The following is a 27,540-nucleotide window of genomic DNA, read 5'->3' as shown; positions in this document are numbered from 1 at the left end:
AATTATTGTAGGTAAGTATTGTATTCGGTTGAGCCCGGTGAAGCACGAGGCTAGCTAACCCACTACCTGGACCAATAAAGCTAGCTAACTAGCGGGTAGCTACTGGTAACTATTAGCAACTGTGGATAGTTGTTTCCAATGTTATTTCACGCTTAAGAGTACCTGTAATTATGCCAGCTAGCTACCTACCATTCAGCTGTTTTTCTAACCTCATTATCTGAAGCGTTAACTTTAGGTAGTTAGTAGCTACTGTACTCAAATGTAGCTAGCTTGTTGCTACCTGGATAGCTAACTAAACAATAGCTGGAACGACCTAGCTGTAATATTTGGAGACGCTTTCTCTCCGTTGGGACAGACGCGAACTGGCTGAATCGATTCAGTGGCTAGCTTTGCTCTTAACTGGATAAAAGTAGCTACTAAGGGTAAGTTATAACCTGCATTTATTTTTGTTTTGTTTTTACATACTGGTAACCAGAGTCGTTCAAGGGAATTCGGGACATGGGTGACTAGTTAACATTAGCTTGGCTCTTGTGCCGTGGGAGGAGGGGATGGTTCGTTGGCAGAGAGCAATGGCTAGCTAGTATGCTAACTATTCTAGCTAACTAACTGGCTGAATAAGTTGACGACGGACTCAAACTGTCAAAACTAACCCAAAACTTTACACAACATTGGACACGCACACAACTGATCTGTTTGGCGTGTTAACACACTGGTGGTTTGTTGTAACCGAGTATTGGTGCTAAACCGTGTTATTGGAGGCTGGCATGCTAGTTGGCTATGGCGTCATAGGATTCGGTGCCCTGGACGGTTTTCACGGAAGAATACTGTACCAACTTAGCTAGCTGAATAAACGAAGTTAGAGTCTATTCCTAGAAAACATTGAACCGCTGTAGTTTACAACAACTATAATTTCTAAAGTGGAAGTTGGGAGAGTTATATTTGAGTGTTTCAGTGAAACGTAGGTGAGGGAGGCCCCGCTCTCTCGCTTTCCCAGATGTTTAGTTCATTTCATTCCGATCTCCTTTGCATTATTGTAGCCTTTTTCTGTAGCCTGTCAACTATGTGTCTGTCTATCCCTGTTCTCTCCTCTCTGCACAGGCCATACAAACGCTTCACACCGCGTGGCTGCTGCCACTCTAATCTGGTGGTCCCTGCGCGCACGACCCACGTGGAGTTCCAGGTCTCCGGCAGCCTCCTAACTGCCATTCTGCGGCCAACAAGGCAGAGTTCATCTCAGCCTATGCTACCCTCCAGTCCCTCGACTTCTTGGCGCTGACGGAAACATGGATTACCACAGAAAACACTGCTACTCCTACTGCTCTTTCCTCGTCTGACCATGTGTTCTCGCATACCCCGAGAGCATCTGGTCAGCGGCACAGGAATCCTCATCTCTCCCAAGTGGACATTCTCTCTTTTTCCCCTGACCCATCTGTCTATCTCCTCATTTGAATTCCATGCTGTCACAGTCACTTGCCCATTCAAGCTTAACATCCTTGTCATTTATCGCCCTCCAGGTTCCCTTGGAGAGTTCATCAATGAGCTTGACACCTTGATAAGTTCCTTTCCTGAGGATGGCTCACGCCTCACAGTCCTGGGTGGCTTTAACCTCCCTACGTCTGCCTTTGACTCATTTCTCTCTGCCTCCTTCTTTCCACTCCTTTCCTCTTTTGACCTCACCCTCTCACCGTCCCCCCTACTCACAAGGCAGGCAATACGCTTGACCTCATCTTTACTAGATGCTGTTCTTCTACTAATCTCACTGCAACTCCCCTCCAAGTCTCCGACCACTACTTTGTATCCTTTTCTCTTTCGCTCTCCTCCAACACTACTCACTCTGCCCCTACTCAGATGGTAAAGTGCCGTCGCAACCTTCGCTCTCTCTCTCCCGCTACTCTCTCCTCTTCCATCCTATAATCTCTTCCCTCTGCTAAATCCTTCTCCCTCCGATCTCCTGATTCTGCCTCCTCAACCCTCCTCTCCTCCCTTTCTGCATATTTTGACTCTCTATGTCCCCTATCCTCCCGGCCGGCTCGGTCCTCCCCTCCTGCTCCGTGGCTTGACGACTCATTGCGAGCTCACAGAAGAGGGCTCCGGGCAGCCGAGCGGAAATGGAGGAAAACTAGACACCCTGCGGACCTGTCATCTTTTCACTCCCTCCTCTCTACATTCTCTTCCTCTGTTTCTGTTGCTAAAGCCACTTTCTACCACTCTAAATTTCAAGCCTCTGCCTCTAACCCTAGGAAGCTCTTTGACACCTTCTCCTCCCAGCTGAATCTTCCTCCTCCTCCACCTCCCTCCTCCCTCTCTGTGGATGACTTCGTCAACCATTTTGAAAAGAAGGTTGACGACATCCGATCCTCATTTATTAAGTCAAATGACACCGCTGGTCCTGCTCACACTGCCCTACCCTATGCTTTTACTTCTTTCTCCCCTCTCTTTCCAGATGAAATCTTGCGACTTGTGACGGCCGGCCGCCCAACAACCTGCCCGCTTGACCCTATCCCCTCCTCTCTTCTCCAGACCATTTCCGGAGACCTTCTCCCTTACCTCACCTCGCTCATCAACTCATCCTTGACCGCTGGCCATGTCCGTTCTGTCTTCAAGAGAGCAAGAGTTGCACCCCTCCTCAAAAAACCTACACTCAATCCCTCCGATCAACAACTACAGACCAGTATCCCTTCTTTCTTTTCTCTCCAAAACTCTTGAGCGTGCCGTCTCTAGCCAACTCTCCTGCTATCTCTCTCGGAATGACCTTCTTGATCGAAACCAGTCAGGTTTCAAGACTGGTCATTCAACTGAGACTGCTCTTCTCTGTGTCACAGAGGCTCTCCGCACTGCTAAAGCTAACTCTCTCTCCTCTGCTTATCCTTCTAGACCTATCCGCTGCCTTTGATACTGTGAACCATCAGATCCTCTCCACCCTCTCCGAGTTGGGCATCTCCGGCGCTGCTCACTCTTGGATTGCGTCCTACCTGACAGGTCGCACCTACCAGGTGGCGTGGCGAGAATCTGTCTCTGCACCACGTGCTCTCACCACTGGTGTCCCCCAGGGCTCAGTTCTAGGCACTCTCCTATTCTCTCTATACACCAAGTCACTTGGCTCTGTCATATCCTCACATGGTCTCTCCTATCATTGCTACGCAGACGACACACAATACATTTTCTCCTTTCCCCTTCTGATAACCAGGTGGCGAATCGCATCTCTGCATGTCTGGCAGACATATCAGTGTGGATGTTGGATCACCACCTCAAGCTGAACCTCGGCAAGATGGAGCTGCTCTTCCTCCCAGGGAAGGACTGCCCGCTCCATGATCTTGCCATCACGGTTGACAACTCCAATGTGTCCTCCTCCCAGAGTGCAAAGAACCTTGGCGTGACCCTGGACAACACCCTGTCATTCTCCGCTAACATCAAAGCGGTGACCCGATCCTGCAGGTTCATGCTCTACAACATTCGCAGAGTACGACCCTACCTTACACAGAAAGCGGCACAGGTCCTAATCCAGGCACTTGTCATCTCCCGTCTGGATTACTTCAACTCGCTGTTGGCTGGGCTCCCTGCCTGTGCCATTAAACCCCTACAACTTATCCAGAACGCTGCAGCCCGTCTGGTGTTCAACCTTCCCAAGTTCTCTCATGTCACCCCGCTCCTCCGCACACTCCACTGGCTTCCAGTTGAGGCTCGCATCTACTACAAGACCATGGTGCTTGCCTACGGAATTGTGAGGGGAACGGCACCTCCTTACCTTCAGGCTCTGATCAGACCCTACACCCAAACGAGGGCACTACGTTCATCCACCTCTGGCCTGCTAGCTCCCCTACCTCTACGGAAGCACAGTTCCCGCTCAGCCCAGTCAAAGCTATTCGCTGCTCTGGCACCCCAATGGTGGAACAAGCTCCCCTACGACGCCAGGACAGCGGAGTCACTGACCACCTTCCGGAGACACTTGAAACCCTACCTCTTTAAGGAATACCTGGAATAGTATAAAGTAATCCTTCTTCCCCCACCCCCAATAAAAAAATAAATAGTGGTTGTCCCACTGGCTATCATAAGTTGAATGGACCAATTTGTGAGTTGCTCTGGATAAGAGTGTCTGCTAAATGATGTAAATGTAAATGATATACCGTATACGGGTGTTTGGAAAAAGCCACGGGATGATTTTTCAATACCGTAATACCGTCCAAACTATTTCATTTAAGTTTTTCAATAAATGTGAATATTTGTAGCTATATTTTTAAAGTTAATAGCCGCAGTCAACTTGTGCAATACATTAGGAGATAAAGCAGATTGCGTTCTTCATTTCACCAGTCACATTATTTTACATTATGAAGCTTACCGTAGTTCCCCAGAATAGTTGAGCCAGTCACCTATTTGTTTGTAAATAGCACGGTAGAAAGCGGGAGCTGGTGAGTCCATGGTGTTCTATATCTATTGGCGAGTCTCTGTTGTGGGAAGCACATGAGGTGATTACACTTGTATGCAATTCACTACTAAATGTTTGCCATCAGATATCTTATAACGGCTTTCTACCCTGTTTCAGAAGTCAAACAGCTCTGAATAAGTTATCTGTACAGCTGCCATTCTTTCCCTGTGCTTCCTACTAGGTTTTTTCCCCCTCCTCCATTCTTCTCCCCTCTGCTCCATGTACACATGCACGCTTTTCTGAAGGCAGAGCAGCATCACAACTAGTTTATGTTCGTTTCGCTTGTTAGCATTTAGCTAATTTTGTTAGCATTTTGGTAATAGACGCCCACTGGGCTTTTTGTTGCATTTTTATCGCCCCCTTGTGTGCTATGCCAGTAATACTGTAAATCCCATGGTGGCAGAAGAATTTATGGCCGTATAAAATCTGGATACCGCCCAAGTCTAAGAAGCACACCAACGAATAGACGAAAAACACAGAGGGCCAACAACGCTGAGGAACCTATAATAAGCAATCGCAGGCAAACGCTCCCCACCACAGAGAAAGGAAAGGAAACAGACAATGAATACATTCTCTACCAATACCTTGTGTCCAATTTGGTTATAACCACCAATTCCCCTTTGCACAGAGAATGGGAATGAAATATGAATAAAATGAATCTGTGTGGAAGGACAAGAGTTCTCTACAGGGTCTTCACATTCTAAAACTGGTTAATTCACTCCCACCAACATACCAGGCCAGTGGCGGCTCCTGAAAAAATTCTCAGGAGGGGCAATTTTTCTGATGATTTAGGTGACCTACACACATTTTAAAAAAGATATGTCCAGCAACAACATGAAGACAGGGGCAGCATATAAGTCAATACCAGAAGCATTTATTGACTGATCTGGGGAGATGGATTCCAGTTTCTGTGACAGATTATAAATAATCTCTGATGCCTTTGTTATATTAGCTTTTGGTTGAATGTACTGTCGTAGTAAATATATAATGTTATAGCTTGGTCTGACTAAAATCTTGTGCATGACCCATTTTGTGTTGGGCGTTTGTTTTCAATCAATGCTGTTCCTATCCTATAACAATGGACAAAAGAGTCCTATCTTGTCAGCCTTGTCAGCAGGTGGCCAAGGACAACACCCACGCCATAGGTCTCTCAGTTCTTCCAACTCACGAGTTCTTGCTCTGAGGACACACACACACACACACACACACACACACACACATCATCACTGATAACACACACACACACACACATCATCACTGTTAAACACACACACACACACACACAAAAATCCCCTCTCTTTAGGCTGAACATTTGAAGACAGAGAACCCGACTCAGAGCCAATGCAACAGTGGAGGGGACCTCGCCCAACTCATCAGGACCAATCAGAAGATCAGAACTACTAGATTCAACCTACATCATTTATTGTATAAAATGTCTGCACACAATGTTTTCGGGGCTCTCTTCAGATAGCTCCCTAAGAGTTTGACGAACGGGTCCGTGCACGCGATTCCAGATATCTTTACCTCTGAATAAACTGCCTTTATTATACCATATCCACCCTGTCCAAAGTCTCTACTTGGTCTCAGTTCTCCAGTAAACTTGTGATTATCAACAGTACACAACGGTAACAAACAATTGGGGGAACTCACGGGGCAGATAGTAAGGTCGCAGTGACACAGAAAGCGGTTCAATGTCGGGGGTACAGAGTCGCTCTCTTACCAGGATCGCGGTCCGCTCTGACCAGGGTGAAGCCGGCCGGCTCCACTTCTCTGTCCGGGACTCTGTCATCCAGCCAAGTCTCCCAGCTGTATTGGATTCCGCTGCCAGCAGTGTTTTCATTATTTAGTCCGTTCGTAGCGGGTATGTACACGATCAACAAGATCAGTCCAAAACCCACCACTGGAAATCCATGGTTGGCAGAATGTTTGTAAACTAAGTCTACAAATTAAAAACATAAAATAACGCCACACTGCAGGTCGCAACAGAGACGCTGCTAGCCGCTATTTTCTTAGTTACGTTCATGGTTACGTCACGTATGACGAAAGCGCGTAAGTGCAAGCCCACAGACACCCATAGAGAATGTATTGAAAGCTTTGAAATTTGAAAAAATAGATTTTACATGACAGGCTATGAGAGACTTCTGGGCGATTTTCAACCTGACTGAAATCGCCCCAAAAACGGGCGGGGCCATTTGAAGCACGACTTTAGCCTGATTTGACATTTAGTGGCAGTCAGATCAGATTAGAACACTGATAACTACTGTTGCCGTGATATAATTGATTAGAAAAAAATCCCTTCCTTTTCCCGTTTGGCAGTGCGTCGCCCATATCGCCCTATTGAACAGGCCGTCCCTGTACCAGGCTATAGGCTAACACGTAGTGTTGTGAAGTGAATATGTAATGTGTACTCTTTCATATCTCTACAGTACTGTGGTGACAGAGCCTTCTTTGAGATGCAGTACAAAGATACCTAGTCTCTCATTTTATCTTTTAGATATTGACAAACTGGAATAACCCCAAGACAGGCCCCATTACAAACAAATGTGAAGTGAAACCTGAAGGACATGGCACTGTCTAAAACTATGATGGACGGTCACTGGACGCATGCCATCAGAGAGAGAGATATGGGATACTATTGATATGTATGAATTATTCACTGTGTCCTTCATCAATGATTATGAGCTGTATTGCCTTGTGTAAAGAGATAGAGACAGATGTTCTGAGGACGGCAGGTTCATCACACCTCTCAGTTCTACCTTGCTGCTGGCATGCTGTTGGGCATCACACAAGCACGCATGCACGCACGTTCACAAAAACACTTGTTAGTTCTGATACAAATGTTGGGCTATGTTTTGATTTTTAATACATTCTTAGGCTGCATGATGCGACTCTAATGATGATTTGAAAAAAGTTGCATGAAAGGCATGAGCTCTGCTTTGTTTTTTTGTGCAGGCTGTACACACTTCTTCAGTCTCTCATTCCCAATTTGACAAGCACTTGATAATGCCTCGAATTTCCTGGTTGCATCCCCTTTGTGTGGCCATAATGCCCCCTAAAAAAATCCATGTATTTTGTGGCCAGTGGCCATTGTGCCCTTGGGCTGGTAAATGACAAAAAAATATGTATTATTCCAGTCTCCCGGCTGTGTGCCGAAGCACCTCTCACTCACATGGCTCTCCATCACGTGATCAGGTCTTTCTCACAGGATACAAGTGAAGACAGACACACTGGGGACGCAACTGTACGCGTCCTTATCCAATTCCGAGGCACATATTGAAGATATTGCAAAATCAGTAGCCTATGTCAATCTACTATCCCCCATAGTACAAAAGTTGACCTATTCTATTCTGTGCGAGAAATAAATATTCCAAACACAGTCTGGAACAGTTGTGGGATGCGATAGATCCCAAATCAATACAACCACTAGCATAAAAAAAAGCTGTTTTTAGCTTAAAATTTTAATAACTATTAGGCTATTTCTCTAAATTATAGGCACAGCAATGCGCACATGGCAGTGGGCTATAAGCGCAAATGTTCCATTAGCAGGAAAACACCATTCTCAAAAGTGACCACAAATGTGATTATGCATGTAATGCTTTTATTATAAAGGTGCATTTTTATGGTGAAAATGATCTTCCCCAAACTTCAAACTCACACGTTGCAGATGGGTACTAGGGGGTAACTAGCCCCCTGGGGTTACTGCCCCACTGTAATTCACAATAAGACCACAAGATGTCACCAAATTATTTTCCCAACACTTTCCCTGGCTGCCACTGCTCAACAAAAAATGTCCTCTGTGTCATCCCAACTTTTGGAGATATTTCCCAAAAATGATTTTGTGGTATGTTGATCTAATTTTTTGCTCCTCCCTTCCTATAGTCAGAAACTAAAACAGGAAGTACCCGTGCTAAGGACTATTCAACACTCGTCTGACCAATCGGAATCCACGCTTCAAGATTGTTTTGATCACGTGGACTGGGATATGTTTCGGGTAGATTGCGAAAATAATTTAGATGAGTACACTGAAACGGTGACTGAGTTTATCAGGAAGCGTATAGGAGAGGTTGTGCCTACTGTCACAATTAAAACCTACCCTAACCAGAAACCGTGGATAGATGGCAGCATTCGCGCAAAACTGAAAGTGCGAACAACTGCATTTAACCATGGCAAGGTGACTGGGAATATGGCAGAATACAAACAGTGTAGCTACTCACTCCACAAGGCAATTAAACTGGCAAAACATCAGTATAGAGACAAAGTTGAGTCGCAATTCAACGGCTCAGACACGAGACGTATGTGGTAGGGTCTACAGACAATCACGGACTACAAAAGGAAAACCAGCAACATCGCCGACACCAACGTCTTGCTTCCGGACAAGCTAAACACCTTCTTCGCCCGCTTTGAGGATAACACAGTGCCACCGACGTGGCCCACTACCAAGGACTGTGGGCTCTCCTTCTCTGTGGCCGAAGTGAGTAAGACATTTAAGCATGTTAACCCCCGCAAGGCTGCAGGCCCAGACGGCATCAATAGCCGCGTCCTCAGAGCATGCGCAGACCGGCTGGCTGGTGTGTTTATGGACATATTCAATCTCTCCCTATCCCAGTCTGCTGTCACCACATGCTTCAAGATGGCCACCATTGTTCCTGTACCCAAGAAAGCAAAAGTAACGGAACTAAATGACTATCGCCCCGTAGCACTCACCTCTGTCATCATGAAATGCTAGTCAAGGATCATATCTACATTTACATTTTAGTCATTTAGCAGACGCTCTTATCCAGAGCGACTTACAGTTAGTGAGTGCATACATTTTCATACTGGCCCCCCGTGGGAAACGAACCCACAACCCTGGCGTTGCAAGCGCCATGCTCTACCAACTGAGCTACAGGGGACTACCTTACCTGTCACCCTAAACTCACTTCAATTTGCTTACCGCCCCAATAGATCCACAGACGATGCAATCGCCATCACACCGCACACTGCCCTATCCCATCTGGACAAGAGGAATACCTATGTAAGAATGCTGTTCATTGACTATAGCTCAGCATTCAACACCATAGTACCCTCCAAGCTCATCATTAAGCTCGAGGCCCTGGGTCTGAACCCCGCACTGTGCAACTTGGTCCTGGACTTCCTGACGGGCCGCCCCCAGGTGGTGAAGGTAGGAAACAACATCTCCACTTCGCTGATCCTCAACACTGGGGCCCCACAAGGGTGCGTGCTCAGCCCCATCCTGTACTCCCTGTTCACCCATGACTGCGTGGCCAAGCACGCCTCCAACGCAATCATCAAGTTTGCAGACGACACAACAGTAGTACGCTTGATTACCAACAATGACGAGACAGCCTACAGGGAGGAGGTGAGTGCTCTGGGAGTGTGGTGCCAGGAAAATAACCTCTAACTCAACGTCAACAAAACAAAGGAGATGATCGTGGACTTCAGGAAACAGCAGAGGGTGCACCCCCCTATCCACATCGACGGGACCTCAGTGGAGAAGGTGGAAAGCTTCAAGTTCCTTGGCGTACACATCACTGACAAACTGAAATGGTCCACCCACGCAGACAGTGTGGTGAAGAAGGCGCAACAGAGCCTCTTCAACCTCAGGAGGCTGAAGAAATTTGGCTTGGCACCTAAAACCCTCACAAACTTTTACAGATGCACAATTGAGAGCATCCTGTCAGGCTGTATCACCGCCTGGTCATGGCTTTAGAAGCTTCTGATAGGCTAATTGACATCATTTGAGTCAATTGGAGGTGTACCTGTGGATGTACAGTGGGGAGAACAAGTATTTGATACACTGCCGATTTTGCAGGTTTTCCTACTTACAAAGCATGTAGAGGTCTGTCATTTTTATCATAGGTACCCTTCAACTGTATTGTATTTGATCACCTGCCAACCAGTAAGAATTCCGGCTCTCACAGACCTGTTAGTTTTTCTTTAAGAAGACCTCCTGTTCTCCACTCATTACCTGTATTAACTGCACCTGTTTGAACTCGTTACCTGTATAAAAGACACCTGTCCACACACTCAATCAAACAGACTCCAACCTCTCCACAATGGCCAAGACCAGAGAGCTGTGTAAGGACATCAGGGATAAAATTGTAGACCTGCACAAGGCTGAGATGGGCTACAGGACAATAGGCAAGCAGCTTGGTGAGAAGGCAACAACTGTTGGCGCAATTATTAGAAAATGGAAGAAGTTCAAGATTACGGTCAATCACCCTCGGTCTGGGGCTCCATGCAAGATCTCACCTCGTGGGGCATCAATGATCATGAGGAAGGTGAGGGATCAGCCCAGAACTACACGGCAGGACCTGGTCAATGACCTGAAGAGAGCTGGGGGGCTAGTTACCCCCTAGTACCCTATGCCAGTTGGGCGGCTACACCTGTTGTAAAGCGGATTAATCTGCTTAATTTTAAGAAGTTATTTGGTCACTTTAGTTGTGATACGAACCTTATCAAAACATATAGGCCTAGGTTAGGCTACACGAGGTGTGCAACTATGAATTGAAAAAGTGGCACAAAAAAAAGCATGTGCTGTTTCTTGCCTTAAGCTGGGCATCATTCACAACTGATAATATATAATTCATAAGCGACATGCTAATATTGTCACCCATCACACTATTCTTGATTTAATCTTGTCTTTACATATTCTAAATAATATATGTTTGAAATTTGTTTTGATTTAGAATGGACCATTATCATCCACCTGTCTCGAAACAGGGGCAGCGGAATCTATGTCATCTATGCACTTAAATAGCGAATGGAGGACACTTTTCCCGTAATTCATTTTCATGCCAGCCAGGTAGGCTATACTCCTGTTGTAAAGAGTAGCAATGTGCTTAATATTAGGAAAGTTGAGAAATAGGCCTAGCCTATTGAAAACTGATGGGATCTGAACGATTCTGTGCTTCCAAATTTGTGGCAAAGGTTTGGGGAAGGCCCTTTCCTGTTTCAGCATGACAATGCCCCCGTGCACAAAGCGAGGTCCATACAGAAATGGTTTGTCGAGATCGGTGTGGAAGAACTTGACTGGCCTGCACAGAGCCCTGACCTCAACCCCATTGAACACCTTTGGAATGAATTGAAATGCAGACTGCGAGCCAGGCCTAATCGCCCAACACCAGTGCCCAACCTCACTAATGCTCTTGTGGCTGAATGGAAGCAAGTCCCTGCAGCAATGTTCCAACATCTAGTGGAAAGCCTTCGCAGAAGAGTGGAGGCTATTATAGCAGCAAAGGGGTGAGCAATTCCATATTAGTGGCCATGATTTTGGAATGAGATGTTCGACGAGCAGATGTCCACATACTTTTGATCATGTAGTGTACCTAGTACCTACCCTTCTTCATATAAGACGGTAATAATAAAAAACCTAGTCTAGCTTTTAACGACTTTAGTCGCTCAGGGCAATAGTCAGTCAGCTGAAAAATGAGATCATTACTGTTTGATCATTCAAATGGATGTGTTCTTCTGCAACCTGCCCCTGTTTCAGGCCCTGGTCCAATGTGATCAGAATGCAATCTGAAGGAACAGCTGGCATTGACATTTCACATAGGTCATTACATTGGTCATAAGATCTCTTCCTGATTAAGATTCATCCCCTGGACGTGCTGTGTCCACGTAATAGGAAACTCAGGGAGCACCAATTATTGTTGTTGGAGGAATGAGTAAATACATACTAGGGTTGAATATTTTCCTGGTATTTTACAAATGTTCCATCCCAAGAATAACCCGGTATTTCCCGCCAAAACCGGAAGTGTCATTCTAAAGCATATGAAGCATATCAATATTTGCGGATATGATAAGAGCTTTGATCGGCATGAAGATTCAAGCCTGACGCTACCTGAACCAGATGAGCCCTACATTAAATACATTTTATGAGCCCAAGGACCCAAGCCCAAATGATTGTGCCATTATCCAATACATACAGTATACAGTATTATGCTATAGGCTACTGCACATTACGCACAACAAAAAAACATAAAAGCCCATAGATGTATGCTCTCTTAAAATAAATGTATGGTAATTTTTTTAATTGTGGACGGTATTACGTAAGGGATAATCAACGAGAGGCTATGCGTTCACAGGAAAATAATGAACAACGTGGAAGGTGTGTTCCATGACGCGCTAGTGGATTGGAACTCACCTTCCAGAGAACGCATAGAGCCCCGAGCTGATTATCCCTTTTATACCATGGCTATAATTTAGCACATTTACTGCTAGAAATGTGCTCATTTGCAGGTAGAAATGTGTTCAACATCCACTGAAGTCGCTAGCAAGTTTACTAGATAGTGACAGTAGTTGCCTTGGTAAGCAAACAAACAGACTTGCTAGTTTAGTTAACCAAACCATCTGTCCTAGCTTGCTATTCTGAAAATCGAATTCAACAATGCCAATAATGTTTTCAATTTTACTTTTGCTTTCAAAAGCAGCTCAAACATAGAACACATAAGAATGAACTATGGCCACCGAATTCTACCGTGCAAATATACCGTGTGTTATAGGGAATTATACAACGGGTGGGTCTAATCCTGAATGCTGATTGGTTAAAACCACATTCCAGCTGGTGTCTATTCCACAAGTTACCACCAGCTAAATCTATGACGTTAAAATGCCTATTTACTCTGTTCCATCTGACTGCGCAATCCACTGTCTCATCAGCCCAGCCAGACAATTTACAAAATTGATCTCCACTATAAAAAACATCTAGACATTATCTCACATTTCTTTTAGACTAACATTTAGTTTTCAACAGCGGAGGTTTGTATAAACCTTGCTGTCTATCTCTCCAACATTTGCAACATTGTTTCAATATTCAAATTTTATCTCCAGCTGTCCCATAGTAATGAACGTGTCAGGAGTCAGGACGAGACAGACAGGCAGGCAGCGTTTCTCAGCCAGTCGATATCATGAATCAGCTGGTATAATTTTTACGGATATATACAAAGAAATGTCAGTTGAAACAAGGTTTAATGAAACAAAGTGCAGCTAGTTTGCAGTCTTTCCAGCTTCAGTTTGAAGTGATTGTGTTAGCTGGGTTTTTTGTTTAGCTCCTCTAAACAACAGTGTCCTGACGAGAGAGAAAATGTTTTATGCTAGGTAAATCGCGCCTCATTAGCTCATTGTTATGGATGTTTCCAAATAAATGTCACTAGAAAACAGCTTAAACAAATGCAAATATTGTTGTTATTCTGGCTGCACTGTTTGACGTGACTGTAAGTTAGCCATAGTTGGCTAGCTAGAAAGCAAGGGATAATAATTAAATAACGCACGCTCTAGAATGCCCTTCAAGCCAATCAGAAATGAGTATTCAACAATGCCATGGTATAATTTATTTATTTTATTCATCTAAGCTTTATTTTATATCATGGATTGTATTATACTGTATTATATGGACTGGAATTACACACCTCGCTCAAACCATGAAGCTAGAGAGAACATGCAATGCTGATGCAAGTTACAATTATAGGCTAGCGAATTAGATTTACATTTTGAAATATAATAGAGCCTCTTTTATAATTAGTAGGCGGACGCATATATCTTTCCTAATATTTCACAATGTTGTGCGACGTGCGTATTACGTTCTCCTTCCCTCTTTATTGTTGCTTTATTCCTTCCTCGCTTCCAACAGTTAAAGGAAATACGTTTTGTTGTCCTTATCTTCATAATTGTAATGGCACGCTTGAATAATATAGGACTAGAATAAGATGCAGGAGGCTTTCGCTTCTCTTCATGAAGATTGAATGGTTATGGGTCTTCTTTCAAACTCCACTCGAGTTCTTTTGACTGCTGTTTTTAACATTCAGAAAACAAGAGCAAGCTTGCCTCTTGAATCCCTCTTGTGTATGTGTGCATTCAGAAAGTGAATGGGCAAGACAAAATATTGAAGTGCCTTTGAACAGGGTATGATAGTAGGTGCCAGGCGCACCGGTTTGTGTCAAGAACTGCAACGCTGCTGGGTTTTTCACGCTCAACAGTTTCCCGTGTGTATCAAGAATGGTCCACCAACTAAAGGACATCCAGCCAACTTGACACAACTGTGGGAAGCATTTGAGTCAACATGGGCCAGCATCCCACAGAGATGAGATAGTCATTAAGATATCTCGTTAAACACTTTTATTGCACACAGAGTGAGTCCATGCAACTTATTATGTGACTTGTTAAGCACATTTTTACTCCTGAACTTATTTAGGCTTGCCATAACAAAGGGGTTGAATACTTATTGACTCAAGACATTTAAACTTTTCATTTTGAATTAATTTGTAAAAATTTCAAAAAACATAACTCCACTTTGACATTATGGGGTATAGTGTGTAGGCCAGTGACAAAAAAACTCTCAATTTAATCAATTTTAAATTCAGGTTGTAACACAACAAAATGTGGAAAAAGTCAAGGGGTGTGAATACTTTCTGAAGGCTGCCAAAATAAAGAAAACACCAACATAAAGTATCTTTATAGGGCATTGGGCCACCCTTAGCCACCAGAACAGCTTCAATGCGCATTGGCATAGATTCGACAAGTGTCTGGAACTCTATTCGAGGGATGCGACACCATTCTTCCACGAGAAATTCCATTATTTGGTGTTTTGTTGATGGTGGTGGAAAATGCTGTCCCAGGCGCCTCTCCAGAATCTCCCATACAGTAAGTGTTCAATTGACACACACACACACGCCTCTTTCAAAGTGACTAAGATCTCTTCTTCTAGCCGTGGTAGCCAAAACAATGGGCAACTGGGCATTTTTATACATTACCCTAAGCATGATAGGATGTTAAATGCTTCATTAATTCAGGAACCATACTTGTGTAGAAGCACCTGCTTTCAATATACTTTGTATCCCTCATTTACTCAAGTGTTTCCTTTATTTTGGCAGTTACCTGTATATCAATCTTGAACAGGATGATTTATTTTGCATTCAATTTCAATGGAATTGATGGAGAGAAAAAGACAGAGTGCTCGTGTGCGTACTGATTTAAAGCAACGATATTCGAGTGATAGGCTGTTTTAAAACTCTGCAGCTGCAATTTCTTTACAATAACAAAATAAGGTGACCCCCGAAAGCCAGATGGAGATGTGTAAATTAGACGCGCATTCAGTCCTATTACTCCAGCATAGGCTGCAGCAAATGTAAAGCACCTATCACAAAAAACAAGTTACCAGCTGATGACATGATACTGTACATGCATTGTGAACTGCACTCCATAATGAGATGCGCTTCCTGTTCCCACCCTGAGCGTTGATGATTGATCATGCAGATAGCAGAGAGAAGGCCGTAGAGACGCCAGATTTAGACATTGCATATAATTTAACAGTTCCATTTCACGTCATGCTGTTCATATAAATAATTTATTATAATTTAGTTTTTTCGCGCAGTTATTTATCCCGGGAAATGGGAGTGGGTTTGGGCAGGAAATCTCTGTAAATCTCGGTAACCCGGTTCCTGCTATTAAACCCTAGCACACAGCACCTTTCTGGTGAGTCAGAGGAAAAAGGGTTGGAGCTCTCTCTCCAGCTGAGAGGCGGATTACACTGGAGAACGGCTCTGTAAGACATTACATTACCCAGCTGCTATTTACCCATAATGTATTAGAAAAAACGCAACACAAGACACTTTCACAATTCATACTAATCGACACAGAAAAGTTTTGCACAGCTCAAGAAAACTTGTGACAAAGGCTTGGAAAGTAGAGAAAAAAATGGCTGATGTTAAAGAATGTTTTCTACACATCGTTTATCACTTGACCTCGGCTGTCACACGTTGGATTAGAGTGATTTATAAATAAGCAATGACACTGTCATGACAATGGCTATTCTTCACTGACAGCTCTGCCCTTCCCTCAATATGCCATGCACAGCATATGCTAACATGTCGTACATCATCCGTGAACAGAAATAATCAATTAAAGTTAAATCTTAGCAATTAAGAGGTTGTGCTTGTTTGTTGTGTTGCTTTGGTAACATGTTTATCAGCCAATCCATGAATAGCTTTGAATAGAACAGTCAATTTGTCAACGTGCACAATCACACACACCCACGCACGAACGCACACACTGAATGTGACAGTTAACTCATAAACATGCCTAAAATCATGCACACTAGCACATATCACACACACAGTATATCCCTCTGGCTGCTGACCATGAAACCCACATTTTGATCCCTGCCATAGACAGAAACCCTGTCTCACATTCCTTTCTCAGAGTGTCAGATTGAATTTAAAGAGATGGGGGGATTCTAAGGCACACCATGCTACATGGTTTTAATCACCATCAAGAGAGAGAGAGAGCAGCCCTGCTAACCCTGAGTCTGTCTATACTGGTCCAATCCCAGACAACAAGCAGCACAGTAACCAGGAGGCAACAGTCTGGCTGGGCCCGTGTTTTTATTATCTTTGGCTGCCGGTGAGATCATAGTTTCATCCATAGGATCTCAAAATGGTATTTGTGGCAGTGGGTATCTTAGCACAATCATAATTTGGCCAAATATGTGTAAGCGGGGAGGGAGCGTGTCCACCACACTCATAGTGGTCAAGAACGTTAGGCGTTAGGCCCGGAGGCACTTTCACATTTTTAAACCTGGGCTGCTTGAGAGGAGCCATCCACATTTACCAGACACACAGACAAATACACAGATGCTGCGTGATTACAGAGTGTAATTGAACTGGACCCCTTTCAGATGAGACAGACGACAGATTAATATGTGGAAGTGGCCCAGGAGTGTGGGTCTGATGACCAGATGACATCTTAATTCTAAATTGGTCAAAACAAAAATCACAAGAAATGATTTTAGAGGCACTTTATTGACCCACTCTCTCTTCTCTCTCTTTCTCTCTCCTAAATGCACTTGTTAAAGTGTCACAGAGAACATGGCATAGGAGTAGGGCAAGACTGTCAAGTCAAAGTTGGTGTGAGTCTGTGTTCCCGGAAAATAACACCTTCCCTGAACAGTACCTGCTGTACCCTACTCCTAAGCCATGGGGTTAACTGAACAACCTTCTACATTACCTATAAGACTGAAGCAGACAGAAAGGAAGGGTTTTGTCCCCCAGTTACTCCCTGTTAGCTGTTAAATATGTGAGAAGACCAATTGTAAGGTGCTGCATTGATCATGCAGCCTCCACTCCTCAGTGTAAACCCAGAAGCTTGCAATCCCAAGTAGCTCTCCAGGAGGAGGGTTGGAAGGCCACCCCTGCAGTAGTACCTGGCAGACAAAAAAAGGTAACCTAAACACTATCTACAGGGCTCTCTTTATTTTTTTCTGAGGGATGGAGGGGGACTGAGAGAGGGAATATTTGTTTTATCTCTCTCTCCTTCAGGCTTATACAATCTCTTTCAGCCTATTGGTTGCCTTGTCCTTTTACATCAGAATGGTATGTGGCCATTTTGGGCTATTGTTTAGTCTCTTCAGCAAAGAACGTTCTGATTTTAGACACCCAGACAAAAAGGTCTGAAATATGCACGGTGCATGTTCAGATACACTATATATACAAAAGTATGTGGACACCCCTTCAAATGAGTGGATTTGGCTATTTCAGCCACACCCATTGCTGACAGCTGTATCAAATCGATCACACAGCCATGCAATCTCCATAGACAAACACTGGCAGTAGAATGGCCTTCCTGAAGAGCTTAGTGACTTTCAACGTGGCACCGTCATAGCATGCCACCTTTCCAACAAGTCAGTTTGTCAAATGTCTACCCTGCTAGAGCTGCCCCGGTCAACTGTAAGTGCTGTTATTGTGAAGTGGAAATGTCTAGGAGCAACAACAGCTCAGCCGCGAAGTGGTAGGCCACACAAGCTCACAGAACGGGACCGGCGAGTGCTGAAGCGTGTAGCGCGTAAAAATTGTCTGTCCTCGGTTGCAACACTCAATACTGAGTTCCAAACTGTCTCTGGAAGCAACGTCAGCACAATAACTGTTTGTCGGGAGCTTCATGAAATGGGTTTCCATGGCCGAGCAGCCGCACACAAGCCTAAGATCATCATGCACAATGCCAAACGTCGGCTGGAGTGGTGTAAAGCTCGCTGCCATTGGACTCTGGAGCAGTGGAAACGCGTTCTCTGGAGTGATGAATCACACTTCACCATCTGGCAGTCCGACGGACAAATCTGGGTTTGGCGGATGCCAGGAGAACGCTACCTGCCCCAACGCATAGGTCCAACTGTAAAGTTTGATGGAGGAGGAATAATGGTCTGGGGCTGTTTTTCATGGTTCGGGCTAGGCCCCTTAGTTCCAGTTAAGGGAAATCTTAACGCTACAGCATACAATGACATTCTAGACGATTCTGTGCTTCCAACTTTGTGGCAACAGTTTGGGGAAGGCCCTTTCCTGTTTCAGCATGACAATGCCTCCGTGAACAAAGCAAGGTCCATACAGAAATGGTTTGTCGAGATCAGTGTGGAAGAAGTTGACTGGCCTGCACAGATCCCTGACCTCAACCCCATCGAACACCTTTGGGATAAACTGGAACGCCGACTGTGAGCCAGGTCTAATCGCCCAACATCAGTGCCCGACCTCACTAATGCTCTTGTCGCTTAATGGAAGTCTCCGCAGCAATGTTCCAACATCTAGTAGAAAGCCTTCCCAGAAGAGTGGAGCAGCAAAGGGGGGAACGACTCCATATTAATGCTCATGATTTTAGAATGAGATGTTCGATGGGCAGGTGTCCACATACTTTTGGTCATGGAGTGTATTATAGTGTATGACTGATGCCAGAGCGCTGTTTGCCTAACTTGGATTTGTGCTCTGCTGCTGCCTGCTGTAGTGGTGCTGTTGGCTGTGGGGTATACAGTGAGGGAAAAAAGTATTTGATCCCCTGCTGATTTTGTACGTTTGCCCACTGACAAAGAAATGCTCAGTCTATCATTTTAATGGTAGGTTTATTTGAACAGTGAGAGACAGAATAACAACAAAAAAATCCAGAAAAACGCATGTCAAAAATGTTATAAATTGATTTGCATTTTAATGAGGGAAATAAGTATTTGACCCCCTCTCAATCAGAAAGATTTCTGGCTCCCAGGTGTCTTTTATACAGGTAATGAGCAGAGATTAGGAGCACACTCTTAAAGGGAGTGCTCCTAATCTCAGCTTGTTACCTGTATAAAAGACACCTGTCCACAGAAGCAATCAATCAATCAGATTCCAAACTCTCCACCATGGCCAAGACCAAAGAGCTCTCCAAGGATGTCAGGGACAAGATTGTAGACCTACACAAGGCTGGAATGGGCTATAAGACCATCGCCAAGCAGCTTGGTGAGAAGGCGACAACAGTTGGTGCGATTATTCGCAAATGGAAGAAACACAAAAGAACTGTCAATCTCCCTCGGCCTGGGGCTCCATGCAAGATCTCACCTCGTGGAGTTACAATAATCATGAGAACAGTGAGGAATCAGCCCAGAACTACACGGGAGGATCTTGTCAATGATCTCAAGGCAGCTGGGACCATAGTCACCAAGAAAACAATTGGTAACACACTACACCGTGAAGGACTGAAATCCTGCAGTGCCCGCAAGGTCCCCCTGCTCAAGAAAGCACATATACAGGCCCGTCTGAAGTTTGCCAATGAACATCTGAATGATTCAGAGGAGAACTGGGTGAAAGTGTTGTGGTCAGATGAGACCAAAATTGAGCTCTTTGGCATCAACTCAACTCGCCGTGTTTGGAGGAGGAGGAATGCTGCCTATGACCCCAAGAACACCATCCCCACCGTCAAACACGGAGGTGGAAACATTATGCTTTGGGGGTGTTTTTCTGCTAAGGGGACAGGACAACTTCACCGCATCAAAGGGACGATGGACGGGGCCATGTACTGTCAAATCTTGGGTGAGAACCTCCTTCCCTCAGCCAGGGCATTGAAAATGGGTCGTGGATGGGTATTCCAGCATGACAATGACCCATAATACATGGCCAAGGCAACAAAGGAGTGGCTCAAGAAGAAGCACATTAAGGTCCTGAACTGCCCTACCCTATGCTTTAACTTCTTTCTCCCCTCTCTCTCCAGATAAAATCTTGCGACTTGTGACTGCAGGCCGCCCAACAACCTGACCGCTTGACCCCATTCCCTCCTCTCTTCTCCAGACCATCTCCGGTGACCTTCTCCCCTACCTCACCTCGCTGATCAACTCATCCTTGACCGCTGGCTATGTCCCTTCCGTCTTCAAGAGAGCGAGAGTTGCACCCCTTCTCAAAAAACCAACACTCGATCCCACTGATGTCAACAACTACAGACCAGTATCCCTTCTTTCTTTTCTTTCCAAAACCATTGAGCGTGCCGTCTTTAGCCAACTCTCTTGCTATCTCTCTCAGAATGACCTTCTTGATCCAAACCAGTCAGGTTTCAGGACTGGTCATTCAACTGAGACTGCTCTTCTCTGTGTCACGGAGGCTCTCCGCACTGCTAAAGCTAACTCTCTCTCCTCTGATCTTGTCCTTCTAGACCTGTCTGCTGCCTTTGATACTGTGAACCATCAGATCCTCCTCTCCACCCTCTCCGAGCTGGGCATCTCCGGCGCGGCTCACTCCTGGATTGCGTCCTACCTGACCGGTCGCTCCTAGCAAGTGGCGTGGCGAGAAGCTGTCTCCGCACCACGTGCTCTCACCACTGGTGTCCCCCAGGGCTCAGTTCTAGGCCCTCTCCTATTCTCCCTATACACCAAGTCACTTGGCTCTGTCATATCCTCACATGGCCTCTCCTATCATTGCTACACTGACGATACACAACTAATCTTCTCCTTTCCCCCTTCTGATAACCAGGTGGCGAATCGCATCTCTGCATGTCTGGCAGACATATCAGTATGGATGACGGATCACCACCTCAAGCTGAACCTTGGCAAGACGGAGCTGCTCTTCCTCCCGGGGAAGGACTGCCCGTTCCATGATCTCGCCATCACGGTTGACAACTCCGTTGTGTCCTCCTCCCAGAGTGCGAAGAGCCTTGGCGTGACCCTGGACAACACCCTGTCGTTCTCCGCTAACATCAAGGCGGTGACCCGATCCTGCAGGTTCATGCTCTACAACATTCGGAGAGTACGACCCTGCCTTACACAGGAAGCGGCACAGGTCCTAATCCAGGCACTTGCCCCCCCCCCCCTAATTAAAAATAAAAATAAAAATACAAAAAAATACAAAAAAACAATTGTGAAGTGGTTATCCCACTAGTTATAGGGTGAATGCACCAACTTGTAAGTCGCTCTGGATAAGAGCGTCTGCTAAATGACGTAAATGTAAATGTAAATGATGGTGGCCTAGCCAGTCTCCAGACCTTAATCCCATAGAAAATCTGTGGAGGGAGCTGAAGGTTTGAGTTGCCAAACGTCAGCCTTGAAACCTTAATGACTTGGAGAAGATCTGCAAAGAGGAGTCTGACAAAATCCCTCCTGAGATGTGTGCAAACCTAGTGGCCAACTACAAGAAACGTCTGACATCTGTGATTGCCAACAAGGGTTTTGCCACCAAGTACTAAGTCATGTTTTGCAGAGGGGTCAAATACTTATTTCCCTCATTAAAATGTAAATCAATTTAGAAAAATTTTGACATGCGTTTTTCTGGATTTTTTTGTTGTTATTCTGTCTCTCACTGTTCAAATAAACCTACCATTAGAATTATAGACGGATCATTTCTTTGTCAGTGGGCAAACGTACAAAATCAGCAGGGGATCAAATACTTTTTTCCCTCACTGTATGTGCTGTGGCGATGTGAGTGAATGGGGCTGGATCCAGGGGCCTGCTAAAAGTATTAGGTAATTTTTTGCTAGGCTTAACTGAGCCGCGAGGAAGCTAGTGGCCAGGTCGCTGCTCAAACAGTTACTTGGCGTTCCTCCTGAGCCCAATCCTTTGGGACAATTCTCTCTTTTTCAGGCCTTGGGAAGAGGGCAATCTACTGCCCTTGTCAGTGCTCACACGTCTCTGGTTGCACATCTAAAGAGAATCGCTCATTAGGCGACTCGACCAGGCTTATGCGATAAAACTAGCTAAATGAATGATAAGGTTTCTGAAAATGGCTTTAAAAGATGCACGCCAACCCAATGAGACAGACACTTTAACTATAATTAAGTGATTCAGTCGACAGCGGTTTAAAGGAGACTCGTTGGATAAAGCCAGTGAAAAAATAGGCTTCTAAACAAAGCAACAAAGCAAGCCAAACTAATGAGACAGACAATTACAAACGTGCCGTGTCTCACCGAGGAAGAACTAACTCCTCACACCACTGACACACCTGATTAAATCTGCCATTCATCAGGTCTGCTCAGTGTCTGTATCTGTATATTGGGGATGGTGTCCGGTCTGCTGGGGGGTTCAGGGGCTGGGCTCAGACCATCTGCAGGACTCAATCTCTGCTGCTCACTGCCTTGGGCCTTATTGAAGTGGCTGGAGCAAGAGCACAGCAGCCTTCCATCACTCACACAGGCACAATTTCAATCACTCAGCCCTCTTGTCCCTCTCTCTGGACATTGAGGGTATTAATGGAACAAACATACACAGAGAGAGAGACAGAGAAGCAAAAGAGACAGATAGAGAGAGAAAGAAAGAGAGATCCATACAGAGAGAGAAATAAAGAGATAGAAAGAGGAATCAGGTGTGAAGGTGGAAGGCCGGCGCCTGCTAACATCACCTCCTAAAGTCTGTCTGTTGAATCATCTCAAAGCTCTGGGCTGTCTGGAAAATAAACACACGGTCTCAGACAGATAGAAACAGAGGAAGATGGTAAACAACATAGCCAGGCCATGGAAAAGACGGGCACTTTTTATGTGTTGAACTTTAAGGTTAGGAGTCGGGGGCAAGACTTTCGATTGAGTTGTGTAAAAGAGAGAAAGAGAGGCAGTGAAAGAGGGAAAATGTTTTTTATATACCAGGCTCTCTCTCTTCATATCACATAACTGTCTCCATCCCTGCAGGAGTAAGAGGTGTCCAAACTTTAGGTGAAGGTTGTTCAGGGGAGGGGAAACAAAGGGAGGACATTCAGACATCACTGTGCCAGTGGGTGGGTGTCACAGTGCGGTGCTTTGGATGTGAGAAGACCTGCTGCAGCTAGCTGCTTCTCCTCACAGAGCCAAATGCATACTGGAACTCCCTCGTACTAACCAAGGTGCACCAATAAGGGATCCAAAGTTGAACTGTGTCACTGTATACGTGCACTGTGTCTCACGATTGATAGGATATACAGTAACAGGGATTAAGGCCTAGCCCAGAGACAGATGATCAAATGCTGTATATCTATTTCCCAAGAGAGTTCACATCTGTTATCATCACTGCTGTTTACATCCCATCTCAGGCCACTACGTTGGCACTCATCAAACTGTACGAGGCTCTAAACAAACAGGAAACCGCACACCCCGATGCTGCGTTTATTGTGGCTGGGGATTTTAACTCTGCATTAATAAAACGTGTGATGTATGACTTTTACCAGCACGTCTCCTGTGCCACGAGAGGCGAAGAAATTCTGGACCACTGTTATTCGACCCACAAGCAAGCATACAAGGCCCTCCCTCGTCCGTCCCCCCTTCGGCAAATCAGATCACAACTCTATACCAAACTGGATAGTCCAGGGTTATGAGGAAAAACATTTAGATCCACAATATTTATTCCACGGGACAAAACTAGATCCAGGGTATGAGTGTGGCAATGAGTAGGTCCGGAGACATGTTGTACAAAACCCACTGAGTCGATGATGGCTCCAAATGCCTTTTGGAGTGGGTCTGTGGACCTTTCCATGTGAATATTAAAGTCACCAAAAATATTATCTGCCATGACTACAAGGTCCGATAGTGTTACGTGAATTTCTATCCCAATGTTTAAAAAATGAACTTATTACTCAGTCTGTATCCCAGAGGTTGTAAATCTCTAATAATCAGACCAAGCAGCCCAGCATACAATCATCAGGCTTTATTCATGAGAACGTTCTAAAACAAAATGGTCGTACAATATTTTTATATGCACTTTTATAAGCCTAACAGTTTCTCTCCTCCCTAAATTCCTCAGTTATCTTGGTTTCTCAGTTGCCTGTAGCCTTTGTTGTCTGGCCTAACTCTTACTCACATTGCTAAATAGTAACACAATGTCATATTCTTTCCTGGTCCTACACTCACACATTCTAACACATTTCACACAGTTTCAGGGTGTAATAATTAGTCATTAATAATTAATCTATCAGATAGGAATTCAGGGAACACAGTGAGGAACTCTGTATACGGCCCAGGAGGCCTGTAAACAGTAGCTATAAAAAGTGATTGAGTAGGCTGCATAGATTACATAGATTAGGTAACAACACATCTGCCACACTGATCCTCAACACGGGGGCCCCTCAGGGGTGCGTGCTCAGTCCCCTCCTGTACTCCCTGTTCACCCATGACTGCATGGCCAGGCACGACTCCAACACCATCATTAAGTTTGCCGACGACACAACAGTGGTAGGCCTGATCACCGACAACGATGAGACAGCCTATAGGGAGGAGGTCAGAGACCTGGCCGTGTGGTGCCAGGATAACAACCTCTCCCTCAACATGACCAAGACAAAGGAGATGATTGTGGACTACGGGAAAAAAAAAGAGGACGGAGCACGCACCCATTCTCATCGACGGGGCTGTAGTGGAACAGGTTGAGAGCTTCAAGTTCCTTGGTGTCCACATCACCAACGAACTATCATGGTCCAAACACACCAAGACAGTTGTGAAGAGGGCACGACAAAGCCTATTCCCCCTCAGGAGACTGAAAAGATTTGGCATGGGTCCTCAGATCCTCAAAAAATTATACAGCTGCACCATCGAGAGCATCCTGACTGGTTGCATCACCGCCTGGTATGGCAACTGCTTGGCCTCCGACCGCAAGGCACTACAGAGGGTAGTGCGTACGGCCCAGTACATCACTGGGGCCAAGCTTCCTGCCATCCAGGACCTCTATACCAGGCGGTGTCAGAGGAAGTCCCTCAAAATTGTCAAAGACTCCAGCCAGCCTAGTCATAGACTGTTCTCTCTGCTACCGCACGGCAAGCGGTACCCGGAGTGCCAAGTCTAGGTCCAAAAGACTTCTCAACAGCTTCTACCCCAAGCCATAAGACTCCTGAACAGCTAATCATGGCTACCCAGACTATTTGCACTGCCCCCCCACCCCATCTTTTTACGCTGCTGCTACTCTGTTAATTATTTATGCATAGTCACTTTAACTCTACCCACATGTACATATTACTTCAACTACCTCAACTAGCCGGTGCCCCCGCACATTGACTCTGCACCGGTACCCCCCTGTATACAGTGGGGGAAAAAAGTATTTAGTCAGCCACCAATTGTGCAAGTTCTCCCACTTAAAAAGATGAGAGAGGCCTGTAATTTTCATCATAGGTACACGTCAACTATGACAGACAAATTGAGAAAAAAAATCCAGAAAATCACATTGTAGTATTTTTAATGAATTTATTTGCAAATTATGGTGGAAAATAAGTATTTGGTCACCTACAAACAAGCAAGATTTCTGGCTCTCACAGACCTGTAACTTCTTCTTTAAGAGGCTCCTCTGTCCTCCACTCGTTACCTGTATTAATGGCACCTGTTTGAACTTGTTATCAGTATAAAAGACACCTGTCCACAACCTCAAACAGTCACACTCCAAACTCCACTATGGCCAAGACCAAAGAGCTGTCAAAGGACACCAGAAACAAAATTGTAGACCTGCACCAGGCTGGGAAGACTGAATCTGCAATAGGTAAGCAGCTTGGTTTGAAGAAATCAACTGTGGGAGCAATTATTAGGAAATGGAAGACATACAAGACCACTGATAATCTCCCTCGATCTGGGGCTCCACGCAAGATCTCACCCCGTGGGGTCAAAATGATCACAAGAACGGTGAGCAAAAATCCCAGAACCACACGGGGGGACCTAGTGAATGACCTGCAGAGAGCTGGGACCAAAGTAACAAAGCCTACCATCAGTAACACACTACGCCGCCAGGGACTCAAATCCTGCAGTGCCAGACGTGTCCCCCTGCTTAAGCCAGTACATGTCCAGGCCCGTCTGAAGTTTGCTAGAGTGCATTTGGATGATCCAGAAGAGGATTGGGAGAATGTCATATGGTCAGATGAAACCAAAATATAACTTTTTGGTAAAAACTCAACTCGTCGTGTTTGGAGGACAAAGAATGCTGAGTTGCATCCAAATAACACCATACCTACTGTGAAGCATGAGGGTGGAAACATCATGTTTTGGGGCTGTTTTTCTGCAAAGGGACCAGGACGACTGATCTGTGTAAAGGAAAGAATGAATGGGGCCATGTATCGTGAGATTTTGAGTGAAAACCTCCTTCCATCAGCAAGGGCATTGAAGATGAAACGTGGCTGGGTCTTTCAGCATGACAATGATCCCAAACACACCGCCCGGGCAACGAAGGAGTGGCTTCGTAAGAAGCATTTCAAGGTCCTGGAGTGGCCTAGCCAGTCTCCAGATCTCAACCCCATAGAAAATCTTTGGAGGGAGTTGAAAGTCCGTGTTGCCCAGCGACAGCCCCAAAACATCACTGCTCTAGAGGAGATCTGCATGAAGGAATGGGCCAAAATACCAGCAACAGTGTGTGAAAACCTTGTGAAGACTTACAGAAAACGTTTGACTTGTGTCATTGCCAACAAAGGGTATATAACAAAGTATTGAGAAACGTATTTTCCACCATAATTTGCAAATAAATTCATAAAAGATCCTACAATGTGATTTTCTGGATTTTCTTTTCTCATTTTGTCTGTCATAGTTGACGTGTACCTATTATGAAAATTACAGGCCTCTCTCATCTTTTTAAGTGGGAGAACTTGCACAATTGGTGGCTGACTAAATACTTTTTTCCCCCACTGTATATAGCCTCCCTACTGTTATTTTATTTAACTTTTTTTCTCAACACTTTTTTTGTTGTTTGTTTATTTTACTTTTTTATTAAAAATAAATGCACTGTTGGTTAAGGGCTGTAAGTAAGCATTTCACTGTAATGTCTGCACCTGTTGTATTCGGCGCATGTGGCCAATACAATTTGATTTGATTTGATTTGATTTCATGACTAGAAGCTCAAAAGACGAAAACGCAGTCATTTATGGTAAATGTTAGCAACACCTCCGCCTTTGCGGGATGCACGGGGGATATGGTCACTAGTG

The 27,540-nt window shown here is 45.0% G+C and overlaps 1 protein-coding gene across 2 annotated transcripts in view; it reads right to left on the bottom strand.

Moving 5' to 3' along the window:
- Window positions 1-27,540, bottom strand: part of LOC121577037 (furin) — a 199,419-nt gene that overhangs the window by 43,473 nt on the left and 128,406 nt on the right. The gene's annotated exons all lie outside the window — the stretch shown is intronic.

The sequence above is a fragment of the Coregonus clupeaformis genome, chromosome 11 (assembly GCF_020615455.1).
Source record: "Coregonus clupeaformis isolate EN_2021a chromosome 11, ASM2061545v1, whole genome shotgun sequence".
NCBI classification, from domain to species: Eukaryota; Metazoa; Chordata; class Actinopteri; order Salmoniformes; family Salmonidae; genus Coregonus; species Coregonus clupeaformis.
This window is presented reverse-complemented; position numbering and strand designations above follow the sequence as displayed.